General features: G+C 45.3%; 1 protein-coding gene across 1 annotated transcript in view; it reads right to left on the reverse strand.

Annotated features, from left to right (window-relative positions):
• The window catches only part of PPM1E (protein phosphatase, Mg2+/Mn2+ dependent 1E), a 445,597-nt gene that overhangs the window by 26,345 nt on the left and 399,441 nt on the right, over window positions 1–19,811 (reverse strand). The gene's annotated exons all lie outside the window — the stretch shown is intronic.

Below are 19,811 nucleotides of genomic sequence, written 5' to 3' on the forward strand. Positions count from 1 at the left end.
ACCAGGAACGGTCTGGGGGGGGCCCCCCGAGGGGCGCTTGCCAGTGGGCACCCGGTGTGCCCGCTCGACCACATAGGTAGCTGGAAGGTTATGCAGGTGTAGCAGGGATTTGAAGAAGCCCTCGGCAAAGGTTTCAGGGTGATCACCTTCCGCGCCCTCTGGCAAGCCCACCACACGGACGTTATTGCGGCGCTGCCTGTTCTCAGCATCGTCCACCTTGTTGGTGAGCGCGGCGACCAACGCCTGCAGGTCCGCTAGCTGGGCCGAATGAGATCCCTGACGGTCCTCCACCTCACCTATCCGGTCTTCTGCCTCCGTCATCCTGCCCCTGATCTTGTCCAGATCGTGGCATATCAGAGTGCATTCGGAGGCCACGCTGTTGATGCGGAGCATGAGGGATGCTTTGCAGCCTTCAATGGCCGCGAGGATGGGCGCAGTGATCGCCGCCGCCTCCACCGCCACTTCCGCAGGTGCAGGAGAGCTCCGCTCCGGCGTCTGTGAGCCCGACGGCTGCGAGCCAGGGGAGGAGGACATCCCCGCCGAGGCCCCGGAGCAGAGGCCTGCCTGGATGCTGCTGGAGACTGGCAAGATGGCGTCGGGAGGACACATGACCCGTCCTTTTCCCGGGCGCTGAGGCTTCGGGTCTTTGGGCAGCTTACCCTTCGGCTTGGTCGACATGGTAGCGGGACCAGGACAATCCAGGGGAGCAGGGCAAGCCGGCCAGCCAACTAGCGAGGACAGAATAGCCCTAAAACGAAAGGATTACCACGGATGACCACAGAGCTCTGCAGCCGCACGTCCGCTCAGACTCACATCCCAGTCACCGGTACTCAGAAATTTGAATGGCCCCTATGTGCTTGTATGCATGCCTGACAACGTCAGGGCATGCTCCTAATGAGAGGATGGATGGTGTCCAGGGGTATTTTCTCCCATATCTTGACCAGGGCATCACTGAGTTCCTCAACAGACTGAGGTGCAACCTGGCGGCGTCGGATGGACCGAAACATTTTGTCCCAGAGGAGTTCTATTGGATTTAGGTCAGATGAGCATGGGGGCTATTCAATAGTATCAATTCCTTTATCTTCCAGGAACTGTCTGCATACTCTTACCATTAGGATGGGCATTGTCGTGTACCAGGAGGAACCCAGGACCCACTGCACCAACATAGGGTCCGACAATGGGTCCAAGGATTTCATCCTGATACCTAATGACAGTCAGGTTGCCATTGTCTAGCTTGTGCATCCCTTCATGGATATACCTCCCCAGACCATCACTGACCCACCATCAAAACTGGTTATGCTGAACAATGTTACAGGCAGCATAATGTTCTCCAAGGCTTCTCCAGATCCTTCACGTCTGTCATGTGCTCGGGGTGAACCTGCTCCCATATGTGGAAAGCACAGGGCACCAGTGGTGGACCTGCCAATTCTGATGTTCAATGGCAAATGCCAATTGAGCTCCACGGTGCGAGGCAGTGAGCACATGGCCCACTAGAGGACGCCAGGCCCTCAGGCCACCCTCAAAGTCTGTTTCTGATTGTTTGGTCAGAGACATTCACACCAGTGGCCTGCTGGAGGTCATTTTGTAGGGCTCTGGCAGTGCTCATCCTGTTGCTCCTAGCACAAAGGAGCAGATATTGGTCCTGCTGATGGGTTAAGGACCGTCTACGGCCCTGTCCAGCTCTCCTAGAGTAACTGCTAGTCTTCTGTAATCTCTTCCATGCTCTTGAGACGGTGTTGGGAGACACAGCAAACCGTCTGGCAATGGCACATATTAAAGTGCCATCCTGGCGGAGTTGGACTGTCTGTGCAACCTCTGTAAGGTCCAGGTATCGCCTCATGCTACTAGTGACACTGACCCTAGCCAAATGCAAAACTAGTGAAAATCAGTCAGAAAAGATGAGTAGGGTAAAAAACAGGTCCGTGGCCTCCACCTGTAAAACCAATCCTGTGTTGGAAGTTGTCCCATTGTTGCCCGTCTAGTGCACCTGATGTTCATTTCATTAACACCGAAGCAGCTGAAACTGATTAACAACTGTCTCTGCTACCTAACTGACCAGATCAATATCACAGGAGTTTACTTGACTTGATACTATACTCTGGGTTAAAAGTGTTCCTTTAATTTTTTGAGCAGTGTAAATTGTGCACTCGATCTGTTCATGAATGGGGAATGACTTTGATTTAGCAGGTCTCTTTGTATCCAGGGCATGGTAAGACAGAGCAGATTCACGTGCTGAGGCTTTTGCACACAGAAGTGAGCATATCCATATACCTGCTCATCCACCTGAGACTAGGCTCTGAGTGGGTACATTTTTAGTGCCAACTTTGAAAAGCTTACATTGTCAACTGAATACATTCCAAACATAGTGCAAGTCTCTTGGAAGTCAGTTTAGTAAACAGGGTGACCCTGGTCCATTCCTGCGCACTGGCATGCCCATTTAAAATTAATGGGCAACCCTAATGCAATGCACATTAATGCGTGGTAAAACATGTATTATCACAAGGTACAGAAGCAAAGAAATATGAATGAAGTCTTAATTGTCCATTTGTTGATATAAAGTTTATTTATCTAAAAGGGAATCCGTACTTGATATAAATATTTAGGCTACCTTTGCTAATCATCTCCTGAAAAGGCTAGTTACATGACCCTCATGTTAATTTCATGGCTTCAGTACTTTTTTAAATCACCCACCAGAAACTGCTATGCAAATACGATGACTGTCTGTATATAAAGTATCTCACAAAAGTGAGTACACCCCTCACATTTTTGTAAATATTTTATTACACCTTTTTATGTGACAGCACTGAAGAATTTACACTTTGCTACAATGTAAAGTAGTGAGTGTACAGCTTGTATCACAGTGTACATTTGCTGTCCCCTCAAAATAACTCAACACACAGCCATTAATGTCTAAACCGCTGGCAACAAAAGTGAGTACACCCTAAGTGAAAATGTCCAAATTGGGTTCAATTAGCCATTTTCCCTCCCTGGTGTCATGTCACTTGTAAGTGTTACAAGGTCTCAGGTGTGAATGGGGAGCAGGTATGTTAATTTTTGTGTTGTCGCTCTCACTCTCTCATACAGGTCACTGGAAGTTTAACATGGCACCTCATGGCAAAGAACTCTCAGAGGATCTGGAAAAAAAGAATTGTTGCTCTACATAAAGATAGCCTAGGCTATAAGATGATTGCCAAGACCCTGAAACTGAGCTGCAGCATGGTGGCCAAGATCATACAGCAGTTTAACAGGCTGTTCCCACTCAGAACAGGCCTTGCCATGGTCGACCAAAGAAGTTGAGTGCACATGCTCAGCGTCATATCCAGAGGTTGTCTTTGGGAAATAGATGTATGAGTGCTGCCAGCATTGCTGCAGAGTTTGAAGAGGTGGGGGGTCAGCCTGTCAATGCTCAGACCATACGCCGCACACTGCATCAAATTAGTCTGCATGGTTGTCATCCCAGAAGGAAGCCTCTTCTAAAGATGATGCACAAGAAATCCCACAAACAGTTTGCTGGGGACAAGCAGACTAAGGACATGGATTATTGGAACCATGTCCCGTGGTATGATGAGACCAAGTTAAATGTATTTGTTTCATATGGTGTCAAGCGTGTGTGGTGGCAACCAGGGGAGGAGTACAAAGACATGTGTCTCTTGCCTACAGTCAAGCATTTTGGTGGGAGTGTAATGGTCTAGGGCTGCATGAGTGCAAAAGTGCATTGAGTGCATTGAGGGAACCATGAATGCCAACATGTACTGTGACATACTAAAGCGGAGCATGATCCACTCCCTTCGGAGACTGGGCAGCCCTATTGAGCATCTTTGGGGCATCCTCAAACAGAAGTTGGAGGAGCGCAAGGTCTCGAACATCCACCAGCTCTGTGATATCTTCATGGAGGAGGACTCCAGTGCCAACCTGTGAAGCTCTGGTGAACTTCATGCCTAAGAGGGTAAGGCAGTGCTGGAAAAAAATGGTGGCCACACAAAATATTGACACTTTGGGCCCAATTTGGACATTTTAACTTAGGGGAGTTCTCACTTTTATTGCCAGTGGTTTAGACATTAATGGCTGTGTGTTGAGTTATTTTGAGGGGACAGCAAATTTACACTGTTATACATGCTGTACACTGACTACTTTACGTTGTAGCAAAGTGTAATTTCTTCAGTGTTGTCGCATGTAAAGACATAACATATTTACAAAAATGTGAGGGGTCTACTCACTTTTGTGAGATACTGTATGTTCCAAGTAAGCAAAATATTTTAAACCAGAGACAGGCAAGCAATTCATTTTCAGTAGAAAGTCAGGAATGGTAGACTTGTTTCACTTAGCACAAGATTTCTTTTTTTCCTGCTATCACTAAAAATTATGCATTTGTAGTTGTTCCAGAAGCCACAGAAAAAAATGCCAATGTGATGTGTTTACTGCATATATCTTTTTTGTTATGCTGCCTACACCCTATTGTGCTTTGAAATATCTGCTGCAGGTAAACGGATTGCTCATTCAGCTCAATGAACAGCAATCTTTTGTCTTTAAACAGCTTCCTCTAGTGGTGGCCTGGAACAGCCTGTTTACAGCAAAAATGGCTGGAAACCCAGGACTAAGCTGTGGTGATAGAAGCATGATTTATCTTAAAACATAATACCCACTCACTGACCGTCCTTTAACATATTTACTGCTACAGGGCAGCTGTACGCAGGATCACATATTTTTACATGTGATTCCGCACCTCTATTTGCAGTGGTTGGTGCGTGCTGCTTCTGCTGTGATTATTCACAGAAGAAGCCGATCTGTAGGCGCCGGGCACTCTATGCCTGCTGGCATCCGCCGATTGTCTGGCAGAGACTCAGAACGGGGCTCTGCCTATGTAAACAAGGGTTAGAGTTTTGTTCTGACGGGGGATTGGGGTGCGGTATCGCAGTCCCGCTATAAGTCGCTGCCATTACTAGTATAAAATAAAAATAAAAATTCCAGTATATATATATATATCCCATAGTTTGTAGCCGCTATAATGTTTATGTAAACCAATCAATATACACTTATTGGAATTTTTTTTACCAAAAACATGTAGCAGAATACATATTGGCCTAAATTTATGAAGAAATTTGAATATTTTTTTTCATTTATTGGATATGTTTTATAGCAGAAAGTAAAAAATATTTTTTTTATTTTTTGTTTTTTTTTTTTTCAAAATTGTCAGTCTTTTTTTGTTTATAGCGCAAAAAATAAAAAATGCAGTGGCGATCAAATACCACCGAAAAATTTTTTTTTTTTGGTATAGTTTTGCATTACCACACAATTTTTAGTTAAATTAACGCAGTGCCGTATCGCAAAAAGTGAGGGGTGTACTTTTGTGAGATACTGTATGTATCAGGTCATGAAGAGGGGTAAATCTTCCGGAGGTCAAATGGTTATTTAGTCTTTCTTTCATTGGGTGTTCGGACACGTACAAACGCTTACCCTATAGTAAACTGAAGTTCTAATTTGGTGGTCTTCTGCAGGGTTGTTTTTAGAGTATACAGACTAATATAATATCCCTCTTAGCACTTCTGCACTCCCCACTACTGTACCTGTGCACATTTTCACTTGCCTCCACTGCACCAATGCGCACTCCTGTAGTCATCCAGTTCAGTGTTTGTTGGCATGTGTTCCAGTGTAAACATCTTGGAACCCATTACAAAGATTTTAGGTATACAGAACAGAGCAAAACAGGTTAAGCCACACTCCACACACCTTTTACAAGCCAGCAGTTTAAAAAATAAATTGTAATGGTATCATAGCCAAAGGTGTTTTAGTACCCATTCACACTTTGCTTTTCTTGTGCATTACATTAAACTGCACTGCATTAAACCAGCCTATTCATTTTAATGGACCCTAAACACACAAGAGACAAAATAAATTGTACAAGCAGTATATTTTCTGGACACTGCGCACGTCAATACCATGTGTTGTGCTGCAATGCACATGCGTCAGGAAACTGCAGTGCAGTACTGTGCCATTCACAACATGCTAAGGCATGGAATGTACTTTAACATGCGTTGTATTAATGTGTATTACTGCAATGCACCACATTGGAAAAAGTGTGCTTCGGTCCTTGGGGGTTTAATGCGTACGCTGGCTCCACTTATCAAAATAACATAGACAGCAGTGTGGTACAGCAGTGTTCTGGTGGTAATTGGTTAGTTTAAGGCCCAGTTACCACTGATGCGACATGCGCTTTGACTTTGGAGCACATGTCGCATCAGAAGTCGCACCCCATTTAGTGCAAGGGAACCATTCTAATAGGAGCGACCTGAGAAAAGGTTCCTGCACTACTTTCTGTTAAAGAAGTCGCATGCAAGTCGTGCCGAAGTCGTGCTGGGATTTGGCTTTGAAGCTGCGGCATTGTGAACCAAGGCTCAAAGGGGGATGGGGCCACGAATAAAAGAACAGGTATTATGGATTAAATTCTAGCTTGAAGCTGAGCAATATGAAAGAAAATGCTTTTCATCTATTCTTTTCACTTTGGTAAAATTCAAAAAAGAATTAAAGTTTAGCAGCGCTCTGTTAAAAGAATAGATTTCCTTCAACAATACAATATCTACAAAAACTCCTGACATATTTTAAATGCAAAGTGTTTATAAACAAATGTACGTGCTTACATACTATGCTTTCATCAGCCTACCATAGATGCATTGTTCACTTGTATTTCACCTCTCTCTCAACCATCAAATTTCACAGAAACAAAACATTTTTGCGACGAGGAGCACCTGTCCTTGTTCCTGCTTTTGCTTTTCTTTTTAACTCTTCTGTGTTACAGTATATAACTTACCAAGATGCAAGATAAACTAGTCTGTTTCCAAGAGAAACATCTGCCACCATGGCCTAAGCTATTTGAAGTACTGTACAACCAAAAGTTTGAGGACAGCTGTCTTTAATAATAAGTAATGACGGCGATGCATTACTGTTTACTCTATATTAGGGTACTGACGTTCTGTTTATCGTAATAGAAGTATAAATAGTATATGCAATTGCTGGCAGTGGCGTCACTGAGGGGCAGAAGGGGCAGAAGGGGCCATGCCCCCCCCCCCCCCAACAGGATCCCAGCGCCACAAGGATCAGTATGGAGAAGGGAGCCAGCACTAGAGGAAGTAGAGCCGATGTTTCCTGTATTGCAGCGGCTCCTGTCATGGGTGGAGAGGTACCAAATACACTCTGCCTGTGACAGGTGCGATATAGGAAGCATCGGCTTTGCTCTCTACTGCAGCCGCATGCTTCCTCTAGCACTGGCTCCTGTCACACTAATCCTCGAGAATGGTGGGTCAGGAACCAGTCAGCAGTACCCACCAGTAGTACCATCCAGCTGCAACCGCCAGCAGTACAAGCCCTTGAGGACAGCTAGCAGCAGCCACCAGCCATACCCACCTGGGGGCCAGCTATACCTGCAGGAATCCTGAGGAAGAAGTGAAGATTAAGGTCAGATGAGGTGCAGGAAAACCGCAGTGCATCTGTGTGAAAGCAGCTGTCTGTTTTTCAGGTGGACCCAATCGGACCCTCCATTCACTTCTATAGAACAGCAGATGTAAATAGACTTGTGTCCATTTACACCCACCTATCTCCAATCCAATCAAAAAAGGGGATCCATCCTCTTCTGTCTGGGCAGATCGGATCAAAGGGCCCATGGAGTAGAGCGGGCTGTGTCCGTGTCTGCTCTGCATATGCTAAGTGGACATGGACCTGTCATATGCCCGCTCATTGTGGCCTGCGACTGGTTTCCAAGTGGCCCTCGCTCCCCAAAAGGTTGGGCACCCCGGCTGTAGGGGCATGAGTCCTGGATGGAGAGGTGCACTGTAGCAGCCTTCCCCCTTACTTTCGCCACGATGTGTGACGAAGGGAAGGAGTCCCGGATAGAAAAGTGCGCTGTACTGTAGAGCATCAGGAGACCCATGGGGAAATCATAAAGATCTCCCACAGGCCCGGACTGGGACAAAAAATAGGCCCGGGCATTTTGGACTGAGCAGCCCATTTTACAGCCAAAATTACAAAAAATTACAACCATTTTTTTTATGTCTTTTAGTTACAGTATATTTGGCCAGCTTCAGTCATTGTAAGCCCTGTACGCTTTAACCACTTGCCGACCATGCAATAGCCGAATGACGACTACAGCCTGGCCGGCCAGGGTGTTATATGAAGTCCTCCCATGATTGCGCCCACCGCTTGCCCCACTGTGGCGTGCGGGTACCACGCTTTGTGATCACTGTGTCCTGTGGACACAGCTGATCACCGGTCGAGATAAAGAGCCAATCAGCTGCTCTTTACCATGTGATCAACATTACCCACCGTTGCTGCCAATCAGAGCCCACCAGTGCCTCCTAATCAGTTTTCATCAGTGCTGCCAATCAGTGCCACCTATCAGTGCTGCCAATCAGTGCCCACCAGTGCCTCATCAGTGTCACCTATCAGTGCTGCCAATCAGTGCTCATCAGTGCCTCCTCATCAGTGCTGCCTATCAGTGCCCATTGGTGCCTCATCATCAGTGTAATCCACCAGCGTCCCCTACCAGTGCACATATCAGTGCTCCTATCAGTGCAGCCTCATCAATGCCATCTCATCAGTGCCAATCATTGAAGGAGAAAATCTACCTGTTTGCAAAATTTTATAACTATGAAAAGGTTTTTTTTGTTTTTTCAAAAGGTTTGGTCTTTTTTAGTTTATTTTGCAAAAAATAAAAAACCCAGTGGCGATTAAATACCACCAATGGAAAGCTCTTTTTGTGTGAAAAAAATTATAACAAATGTCATATTGGTACAGTGTTGCATGACTGCGCAATTGTCATTCAAAGTGTGACAGCGCTGAAAGCTGAGAATTGGCCTGGGTGGGCAGGAAGGGGGTAAAAGTGCCCAGTAGACAAGTAATTAATGACAGATCAGTGGCAGGTCAGTGGCAGCTGCAGCTATCTGTAACTATCCGCTCTGCCAGCCATTACCTGCGAGGATTGCTGCTGGCAGAGTGGATAGTTACAGATAGCTGCAGCTGCCACTGACCGGTCATTAAAGCGTACAGGGCTTGATGGTCAGCAAAATTCTCCTGTTGTCATTCGCGCCGGTGCTATTTACCAGTACAAATACAGCCTAAGTCAGGCCAGTGCAAGATGGACTGTGATCGGTCAGTCCGGGTTACTTTGCATAAAGTGAGCAGACATAGGAGCGGTGCAGTAACCCATAGTAACCAATCAGAACTTGTCACACATGTGACCAACCAGTAGTGACTTGTTATATGATTTGATGTTCTGGGAGACTGCATGTCCTGGTTGCAATTAGAGCTGGCTGACAAAATGGAAGCCCCATTATACATGCACAGTCTATATACACCATTTACTGTGTCATAGGAAGTTACAGTGCTGAGCCAGATGTTATCAGAAACAGTGCTTGCTGGGACTTGTAGTCCCAACAAGCTTCAGGGGAGCTCAGCATCCATACAATCCCAGGTCACAGCACTGCAGGAATGTCAGATATGTTATAGGAAAAGTTTGTGCAGCAGCAATGCAGCACCTACTTTCAAGGTGACAGGCAGGCCAGTCTCCAAAACTTTCCCCCTTCCTCTTCACTGCAACCACCTGAACTCTGATCCCACCATCAGCAATACTAGATGCAGCTCTTTTCCCTGACTGACCCGCGCTCTGACACAGGTCTCGTGTTTGCTGAAGCCCTGCCCACCTCTACAGCCAAACAAGGGAAGCAGTAAGAGGAGATAGCCTGTGACCTGAGCGCTCCTCTCCAACAATACTGAAAAGGAAACACAGTGGAGTGGGTGGAGCGGTGTGCGCAGGGCGGGCTGATTCATGGATTTTTGCCTTGTCCACACAGACTTATGCTGGCACCTGCCCCTATTAGTCTGGCGGCCCCAGCCCACAGGGAAAGTGCCCGGTCTGCCCTATGGCCAGTCCGGGCCTGATCTCCCATGAAGTTAATAAAAGTGTTAAGACCACCTCCCCTGTCGTGGCTGGACCTAAAACTTTCATCACTGTGGTTGGCAGGTCTCACTATTCTTCCCTACGAACTCCACACAGAGCATGGCATCAATACTAGGTTTTATTACTGCATAAACTAGCACCAATATTAGTCTGCCAGGCGAAAAGCCCATGTGAAAGGTCTCTAAGTGTTAGGTTAATACAATAAAAATGTATCATTTCATTCTGCATTACTCATTGTATTTTTGTAACCCTAATTATATATACTTATTTCGTTTTTTCAGTGGTATGATTTTGTGGTGAAATTAATAAGTGCCCCCCCAGTTTTGACTGTGGTATCGTATGTGCCCCCCCCTATATATTGTTCCTAGAGTCGCCAGTGATTGCTGGTTAACAGATTTTGACTTTATGAATATCTATCGGGAAGCAGGGAAAGATGATCTGCTGAAAGAACCAACTTCAAGTTCAGTGCTTCTGCTGTGAACTTTTTTTTTTTGCAACAGCTTTTATTTCTTTTTATTGACGTTTACAAAAGGAGTGTACAAAACATGGACTATTGGGTATACCCAAGCCCGCAAATACAAAGTATAACAAAAGTAACAAAAAATGCAATAACATGGTACTTTTAACAAGTACCTAGACTTAATACAACTAAATAGAAATCCGTGCTCACTCGCAGGTAAAACACAGCATACTCATAACAGGATCAAGGGAAGCAATCTAATAACTCAAAAAGCCCTGCAGGGCGAGGACAACCCAGGTAAGATATAGATCGCCTTCTGGAAAATTGCTCACCCAACACACAGCAATAAATGGACAAGATATCCAGACTTTATATCTATATATATATATACATACACACACACACACACAAACAGTATCTCACAAAAGTGAGTACACCCCTCACATTTTTGTAAATATTTTATTATACCTTTTCATGTGACGACACTGAAGAAATTACACTTTGCTCCAATGTAAAGTATTGAGTGCACAGCTTGTATAACAGTGTCAATTTGCTGTCCCTTCAAAATACCTCAACACACAGCCAATAATGTCTAAACAGCTGGCAACAAAAGTGAGTACACCCCTAAATGAAATATGTCCAGATTGGGCCCAAAGTGTCAATATTTTGTGTGGCCACCATTATTTTTCAGCATTGCCTTAACCCTCTTGGGCATGGAGTTCACCAGAGCTTCACAGGTTGTCACTGGAGTCCGTTTCCACTCCACCATGATGGCATCATGGAGCTGGTGGATGTTAGAGACCTTATGCTCCTCCACCTTCTGTTTGAGGATGCCCCTCAGATACGCAATAGGGTTTAGGTCTGGAGACATGCTTGGCCAGTCAATCACCTTTACCCTCAGCTTCTTTCTTCATTATGTTGGAATACTGGCCTGCGGCCCAGTCTCCGAAGGGAGGGGGATCATGCTCTGCTTTAGTATGTTATAGTACATGTTGGCATTCATAGTTCCCTCAATGAACTGTAGCTCCCCAGTGCGGACAGCACTCTTGCAGCCCCAGACCATGACTCTCCCATCACCATGCTTGAAAGTAGGCAAGACACACTTGTCTTTGTACTCCTCACCTGGTTGCCGCCACACATGCTTGACACCATCTGAACCGAATAAGTTTATTTTTGTCTCATCAGACCAAAGGACATGGTTCCAATAAACCATGACCTTAGTCTGCTTGTCTTCAGCAAACTGTTTGCGTGCTTTCTTGTGCATCGTCTTTAAAAGATGCTTCCTTCTGGGATGACAGCCATGCAGATCAATTTGATGCAGTGTGCCGCGTATGCGCTGAGCACTGACAGGCTGACCCCCCCCCCCCCTTCGACCTCTGCAGCAATGCTGGCAGCACTCATACGTCTATTTCCCAAAGTCCACCTCTGGAGAGGAGGCTAAGCACTTGCACTCAACTTCTTTGGTCTACCATGGTGAGGCCTGTTCTAAGTGGAATCTGTCCTGTTAAACTGCTGTGTGGTCTTGGCCACTGTGCTGCATCTCAGTTTCAGGGTATTGGCAAACTTCTTATAGCCTAGGCCATCTTTATGTAGAGCAACAATTCTTTTTTTTCAGATCCTCAGAGAGTTCTTTGCCATGAGGTGTCATGCTAAACTTCCAGTGACCAGTAAGAGCGATAACGGCAAATTTAACACACCTGCTCCCCAATCACTCAGCAAAGTGTCATTTCTTCAGTGTCGTCACATGAAAAGGTATAATAAAATAATTTACAAAAATGTGAGGGGTGTACTCACTTTTGTGAGATACTGTATGTGCAGAGTAAAGAAGTACAATTACCACACCATGCCATCTATAGTAAACATGTTCAGAGTGCAGTGCAATGCAGTACAACCACAACACAATGCCATTCATAGTAAACATGTGCAGAGCAACTCAGTACAATCACCACACCATGCCATGTTGCCAAATACCATTCATAGTAAATGTGACGGACCCCCCTTACTCAATAAGAGTATGTCCGCCGTATAAGCTTCCCTTGCCTGATACAAGCACGATCCAAGATTCCTTAGCCCACCCAGTCACTTGTCGAGACATCAGTGGAATACTGATTATTCCAACACCACCAGAGGGAGCCACACTGGTCCGCACCACCAGAGGGAGAGAGACACGCTGACCCGCATCACCAGAGAGAGAGAGATACATGCTGGCCAGCACCACCAAAGAAAGCCACGCTGGCCCGCACCACCAGAGAAAGAGAGCCACGCTGGCCCGCACCACCAGAGAAAGAGAGCCACGCTGGCCTGCACCACCAGAGAAAGAGACACGCTGGCTGCCACCACCAGAGAGAGAGAGAGCCACGCTGGCCCGCACCACCAGAGAAAGAGCCACGCTGGCCCGCACCACCAGAGCAGAGAAAGAGAGCCACGCTGGCAGCCACCACCAGAGAAAGAGAGCCACGCTGGCAGCCACCACCAGAGAAAGAGAGCCACGCTGGCTGCCACCACCAGAGAAAGAGCCACGCTGGCCCACACCACCAGAGAAAGAGAGCCACGCTGGCTCGCACCACCAGAGTAAGAGAGCCACGATGGCCCGCACCACCAGAGAAAGAGAGCCACACTGGCCCGAACCACCAGAGAAAGAGACACACTGGCCCGAACCACCAGAGAAAGAGAGACACGCTGGCTGCCACCACCAGAGAGAGAGAGAGCCACGATGGCCAGCAGCACCAGAGAGAGCCACGATGGCCAGCAGCACCAGAGAGAGCCACACTGGCCAGTACTACCAGAGAGTCACACTGGCCATCACCACCAGAGAGAGTCACGCAGCTTCCCAACACCAACAGAGAGAGACACGCTGTCTAGTACCACTGGAGAGAGCCACGCTGCCCAGCACCACCAGAGAAATAGCAATGCTGGCAAGCACCACCAGAGAGAGAGAGTCACACTGGCCAGCACTACCAGAGAGAGAGTGTCACACTGGCCAGCACCACCAGAGAGAGCCACGCTGCCCAGTACCACTGTAGATAGCCACACTACCCAGTAACACTGGAGAGAGCCACGCTGCCCAGCACCACCAGAGAAAGAGCCACGCTGGCAAGCCCCACCAGAGAAAGAGCCACGCTGGCCAGCACCACCAGAAAGAGCAAGACAGGGTACAGAGCTGCTACACTACTGACCAGAGTCGCCCTGGGCAACCCAGAGAGAGTGAACGTACAGCTGGAGGAATCACTGCTGCAGTTTCGCTGGGTCCATTACTGATCCTAGGGACTGAGCAATTCAGAACTGCCTAACCTGCTATCCTCTAGCCATAATACTGCCTGTAGGACTGCCACAACGCATACCAACGAGATCCAATGCTGGGTTGCTGGCCCTAAAAACATGGGGAGTGGTGGTGACACCATGTTTTACTGCTCCAGGTGACACCAAATCTAGTGGCGCCACTGTGTCCATGTCTTAATAGGTGGAGAGGCACCGCAAAATCTACACCCCCCCCACATCCAGACTCCTACATACGTTCCATGTGTATCAGGGTATACATGGGCAGGGCAAAGGGGTAGAGTCAGGGATGGAGCAAAGGGGGTGGCAAAATTAGGTTTCGCCTAGGGTGTCAAAATACTTGCACCAGCCCTGCTCACTGTACTCACTGGGAAGTGAAGTAGAGGAAGGTCACATGACAGGACAGCAGGGCTCTGCACTGTGACATTGCGGCTGACAGATCGGACCCCTGACTGACATTTGACACTTTTGGGAGTACCAGTGACATTACTACAGTAATCAGTGCTAATCATACAGTATACTATAAATATGCACTGTTACTGTAAAAATGACACTGGCAGGGAAGGGGTTAACTTTATTGGTGATCAGAGGGTTAAATGTATCCCTAGGGGCGTGATTCTAACTGTGGGGGGGCGTGGCTTGTGATGTAACCACAGAGACATAGGATCCTACATAGCAGGATCGCATAACCTCTGTGCTTACATCAGGGAGAATGACAGATGGCTGTGTTTACATCAGCCGTCCGTCCTTCTCCCTCTCCTGTGGAAGATCGCGAGTGGCCGGCGGACATCCGAGCCACCAGTCACATGCGCGGGGAAGGCAGGTAATGAGCGGGGGCCGGAGCGTGCCTCCGGCAGCACGCGCTCGCCCCCAACAGGCTCCTTTGCCCAGGAGCGGCTGACTGCCGCAGTAAATAGTCATGCGGCCGTCGGCAAGTGGTTAACAAAAGCATATAAAGTAGCATATATATCCAGGAACCAATATGATATATCGCCCAACTGGAGTCGTAAGGACCCGCTCAACCTTGCATGGTAGGGATTTACTGAACAGGATAGCGGGGGGGGGGGGGTTGGGGGCAAAAGGAAGCGCCACCGAACTGTAGTAATAACAAGCAATTTATTGTAGTAGGAGCTGTAGCTTTGAGCTACAGCTCCTACTACAAGCCTAGCATGAAACAGTTCTAACACTGGTATATATAGCGATGTAGGTGAATCACAGCAATAGCATGAGGGATTTCAGACACTAACAACTAACCACATAGTAAAACATAATATAAAATATATATGAGAGAAATGGATAATGAGAATATGGACAGTATATAAACATTCCTTAGAATAAATGCAACTTCCACAAACTTCTATAAATTATAAGATTAAAAAATAATAAATAATAAAAAAATATATATAAAATATATATATAAATATAAACAATATTGTGTATAAAATATAGTGTAACACATACGTAGATAAGGAATTATTATAATATATTATTTTTTAACTATCATATATATGTGAAAAAAGGGGGAATGAAATGAGTGGGTCTGCGTTATAGTAAAGTAGGGGTTTCGATCTCATTTAAACCTCCTGGCACAAGGGTACCCAACAAATAAATCCAAAATGTTTCTTGCTGGCACAGACACTTGAACCGTTCAGCCGCAGAAAAAGTTTGGGGGATGGATTTGATAATCAAAACTTTGAGGCCGATGGTGGATCCTTTTTCAATAAAACGCCTGTGCTCCCTAAACCGGGTTCTAAGAGGTCTGATCGTTCTACCTATATAGAGCAACCCACATGGGCAAGACAAACAGTATACCTCATAGTTGGTTGGACAATTATGGAAATCCTTAAAATAGCCCAGAGTAGAATAAAATCCAAAATTACACATCGCCCCTTGACTTTGATACCTCTGATTGGCATGTATAAATGCAAAAGGCCCCTTTGCTTGACCTGTAAACATGGTAAAAAAAGGTTTGTACATAATGGGAAAACTTATCAAATTAAGGATTTCCATAATTGTTTAACCAACTATGTGGTATACTGTTTGTCTTGCCCATGTGGATTGCTCTATATAGGTAGAACGATCAGACCTCTTAGAACCCGGTTTGGGGAGCACAGGTGTTTTATTGATAAAGGACGCAATGAGCATAGTGTTCCCTGCCATTTTTTGGAGCACCACAACAAATCCCCCTATCGGCCTCAAAGTTTGGATTATCGAATCCATTCCTCAAACTTTTTCTGCGGCTAAACGGTTCAAGCGACTGTACCAACAAGAATTTTTTTGGATTTATTAGTTGGGCACTCTTGTGCCAGGAGGTTTAAATGAGGAGATCGAAAACCATACTTTACTAGAACACAGACCCACTAATTTCATTCCCCTATGTGAACCTTTTGGAATCATATGGATTTCTGCACAAATTGGATTGTAGAACTGGTGTGTGTTTTTTATAGGGCAGGGCAGCTGTAACCAACACCTCCAATCTCATCTCATTGATTGGACTCCAGTTGGCTGACATCTCACTCCAATTAGCTCTTGCAGATGTCATTAGTCTAGGGGTTCACATACTTTTTCCACCTGCACTGTGAATGTTTACATGGTGTGTTCAATAAAAACATGGCAACATTTCATCCTGTCTGTTATTAGTATAAGAAGACTGTGATTGTCTATTGTTGTGACTTAGATGATAATCAGATCACATTTTATGACCAATTTGTGCAGAAATCCATATCATTCCAAAGGGTTCACATACTTTTTCTTGCAGCTGTATATGATAGATAAGGAATTGTTATAATATATATTTTTTAACTATGTGTTACACTATATTTTATACACAATATTGTATATATATATATATATATATATATATCTTTTATATATATTTTTTATCATTTATTATTTAATCTTATGCTTTATAGGAGTTTGTGGATGATACATTTATTCTAAGGAATGTTTATATACTGTCCATATTCTCACTATCCATTTCTCTCATATATATTTTATATGATGTTTTACCATGTGGTTAGTTGCTAGTTTCTGCAATCCCTCATGCTATTGCTGTGATTCACCTGCATTGCTATATATACCAGTGTTAAAACTGTTTCATGCTAGGCTTGTAGAAGGAGATGTAGCTCCGAGCGCGTAGCCTGCTTTTGTTTGCCTGGCCTTCTATTTCCGCTCTTCGTCTTCTGGTGACGTCACATCCGCCTGCGGTCCATGTTGGTTTGCTTCCTGGTGGCCACGGGAAAAAGAAGGAGCTGGATTCGGCATCATGCAGCTCTGTAGACGGCGTGATTAGAGAGAGAGATGGATCGGAGCGGCTTCTCCCGCTCATCTCATCCTATGAGCCCATTTTACACTTACACTTTGTGAGTTTTTAACATTGTGCGACAATAAATTGCTTGTTATTACTACACTTAGGTGGTGCTTCCCTTTTGCCCCCCCCCCCTTCTTCATTCTCAGATACAGAGATGGCTAGACTCTGAGGATAGCTACCGCCTCTCATTTTGAACTCATATTGCCAACCGATGAACTATCATTGTATGGACCTATTTATATTAATGTTTTTGCTGACACAGCGAATATCTTTTGTGCCAGATACATTGTGTTTTTTCACTGAACAGGATAGCAACACCTCTTGCATTTGCAAAATATGTGGTGTGAAAAGCCTGTTGCACCTGCAGCCTGCGAAGAGCCAACCAAGGTTCTATTTTTCCAATAAATGGGTCTCTTGATGAATCTGAACATGGGGTCTCTTATTAGGAAACTTGAACATTAAAGATCTTTTAAATTTGTCAATGAGATCCCAAACATTTCACGAGATTATGTTAAACGATTCCTGCCTGGCCTATAGCACAATGACAGCTCCCGTCTGGTGATCATTCTACTATAGGCCAGACGGGACCGCTCTAGTTCTGGGTGGACGTCGCATGACATCTTCCCCAGGCCGTGCTGCAGTGTGATCTGTCACCTGCTGTGTCCACAGCAGATGACAGATCAGTGTACCAGCCCATTGATTTTTACCATGTGATTGCTGTAACTAATCACAGCAGATCACGTGACAATTGTACAAAATGGATGGCTTCCATTCATTGTGTTGATCTCTGTGATTGGTCACAGTGATCACACAGTACAGACAGGGCCAATCACAGTTCATCCGTGCAATATGATTAGCTGTAGCCAATCACAGCTAATTACAATAGTAAACACCAAATTAATAGGTTTAGTTCAGTAAAAGTGGTATTCACTGTTGTAAGCAATCATAGCATGTAAAAAAAAAAAAAAAAAAGAATACAACCCTGATCACCTACCCAGAGTGGCACAGTGTTACTATGGTAACACTGTGTTGCTTTGTTCACCAAAAACAAATTGTGAAAAAAAATGAGCGTATTTTAGAGGTCAGGTACTAATGTGGACGAGAAGACCTGGCTCGCATTCTCTGCTCTAATTTATCCCAAAGGTGTTCAATCGAGTTGGGGACTCTGTGCAGGCCAGTCAAGTTTCTTAAACTTAAAAAATTGCATTGCTCGGCCAGCTTATCAATGCATACCAATAAGGATGTCTTCCTGTGCTCAATAGATGCTAGAATAACAGCGGTGTTATCAGTGGGAGCCAGGTCTGGGGGCTGAAGTGCCTGCCACCTCCATCTCAGCCAGCAGAACATGCAGCCATTCAGCAAAGATGGCGCCGGCACGTGGGACAGGAGCAGCGGCAGGCTTCTTACCCTGTGGCTGTACGGAAGAGCGGTGTTTAGAAGGCATCAACTCAGGATACCAGAGTGCAGCAACAGCCTTCCCTTAGGGACTGGAGAAGGTTCAGGCACACTTAACAGAAATGAGCAGAGGATAAGGAAGGATCCTGGGAGCTCCATTGTCTAGCGTTTGCTCTGGTCTACATCCCGGACATGTTCCCTGCTATGAACATTAAGAATGAATTACTCCAGAGTGCCGACAGTGACAGCAGCCACTAAGGACCCGTTTTAAAGCTCATTAACTTAAGTATAGGTAAATACTTGAATGTCCATAGCGTGGCCATAGTTACATTTCAAGGCATTTGTAGAAAAAGCTCAATTAGGAGGTAAAGTTAATGCCAGTGGAAAGCAGTAGACCATGTTGCATTTTCTATTTATCCAGCCACTATGGTTCCCTTGGATTAGGAAAGCACCAGTCATTTCTGTCTTCTCTACAACCTGTCTTCTCCATAGCAATAAACATGCAGTGCTGCACAGCAAAGTTAAATACGGCAAATTCCTGAGTTACCTAATAAGCTCAGTACTTACATGCAGATTGATAACTTAGGTTTGTTTTCTTTTTACTCATTAAATTGTATCTAAACTCAAAAAATAAATGTAACATACTGCAGTTTACCAACTCCTGTATCTGGTACACACGTTCAGTTCTTTTTGTGCAACCCAGAGGGCTGAACTAAACAAAAACCTATAGATGGCTGTACTAACACAACAATATTAATGCAGTGATCTTTCCCACTGTGGCTTTGTGTTCTGCCCCCCCCCAGAACACACTAACCCACTAGTCAGAGCTCGCAGCCACTGTGAGGGCAGATTAGATCCTGGTTTTCCAGCATGTCCTTTTGACAGAGAAATGGGGACTTCCTGTCCAGCTCTCTAAACAAAACGGAGTTGGGCTTCTTCTGATAGGCTGGTGGATAACCTCATGATCTCTGCCTCAGTCAGTCAGAAGCTTTGTATACATTCAGAAAAAACAAAGCTGCCTGTGAATGGCTGACTTGATTTTGTTACGGGAGCAGGATGGGCAATTCCCAGGGCTGTATACAGTGTAGCCACTGCAACTGTTCGTGTGGAAAATAGTTCATTTGGACCAGCTTGATACAAACCAACTATTTGAAGTTCACTAAAACATGGAGGCAGGCTTTATACAAAGATACAGCAGGAACACAACAATGAGTAATCAGATCAGTCAAGGGCAATACATTTCACTGAGTGTGGGCCTCTACAGACCTACATGGTAAATTAAGCCTTTGGCTTCGAAATAAATGCTGAGGACATTTTTCATATTAATTAATAGAGGCCTAGGGCCTTTGCAATCTAATTGCATTGTAGGTGAAATGACTAAGGATTTCCCTATGTAATTTATCTTCTCTTTGATGTTTCTTTAG

The sequence above is a fragment of the Pelophylax lessonae genome (assembly GCF_965119305.1).
Source record: "Pelophylax lessonae genome assembly, chromosome: 2".
In the NCBI taxonomy this organism is placed as follows: Eukaryota; Metazoa; Chordata; class Amphibia; order Anura; family Ranidae; genus Pelophylax; species Pelophylax lessonae.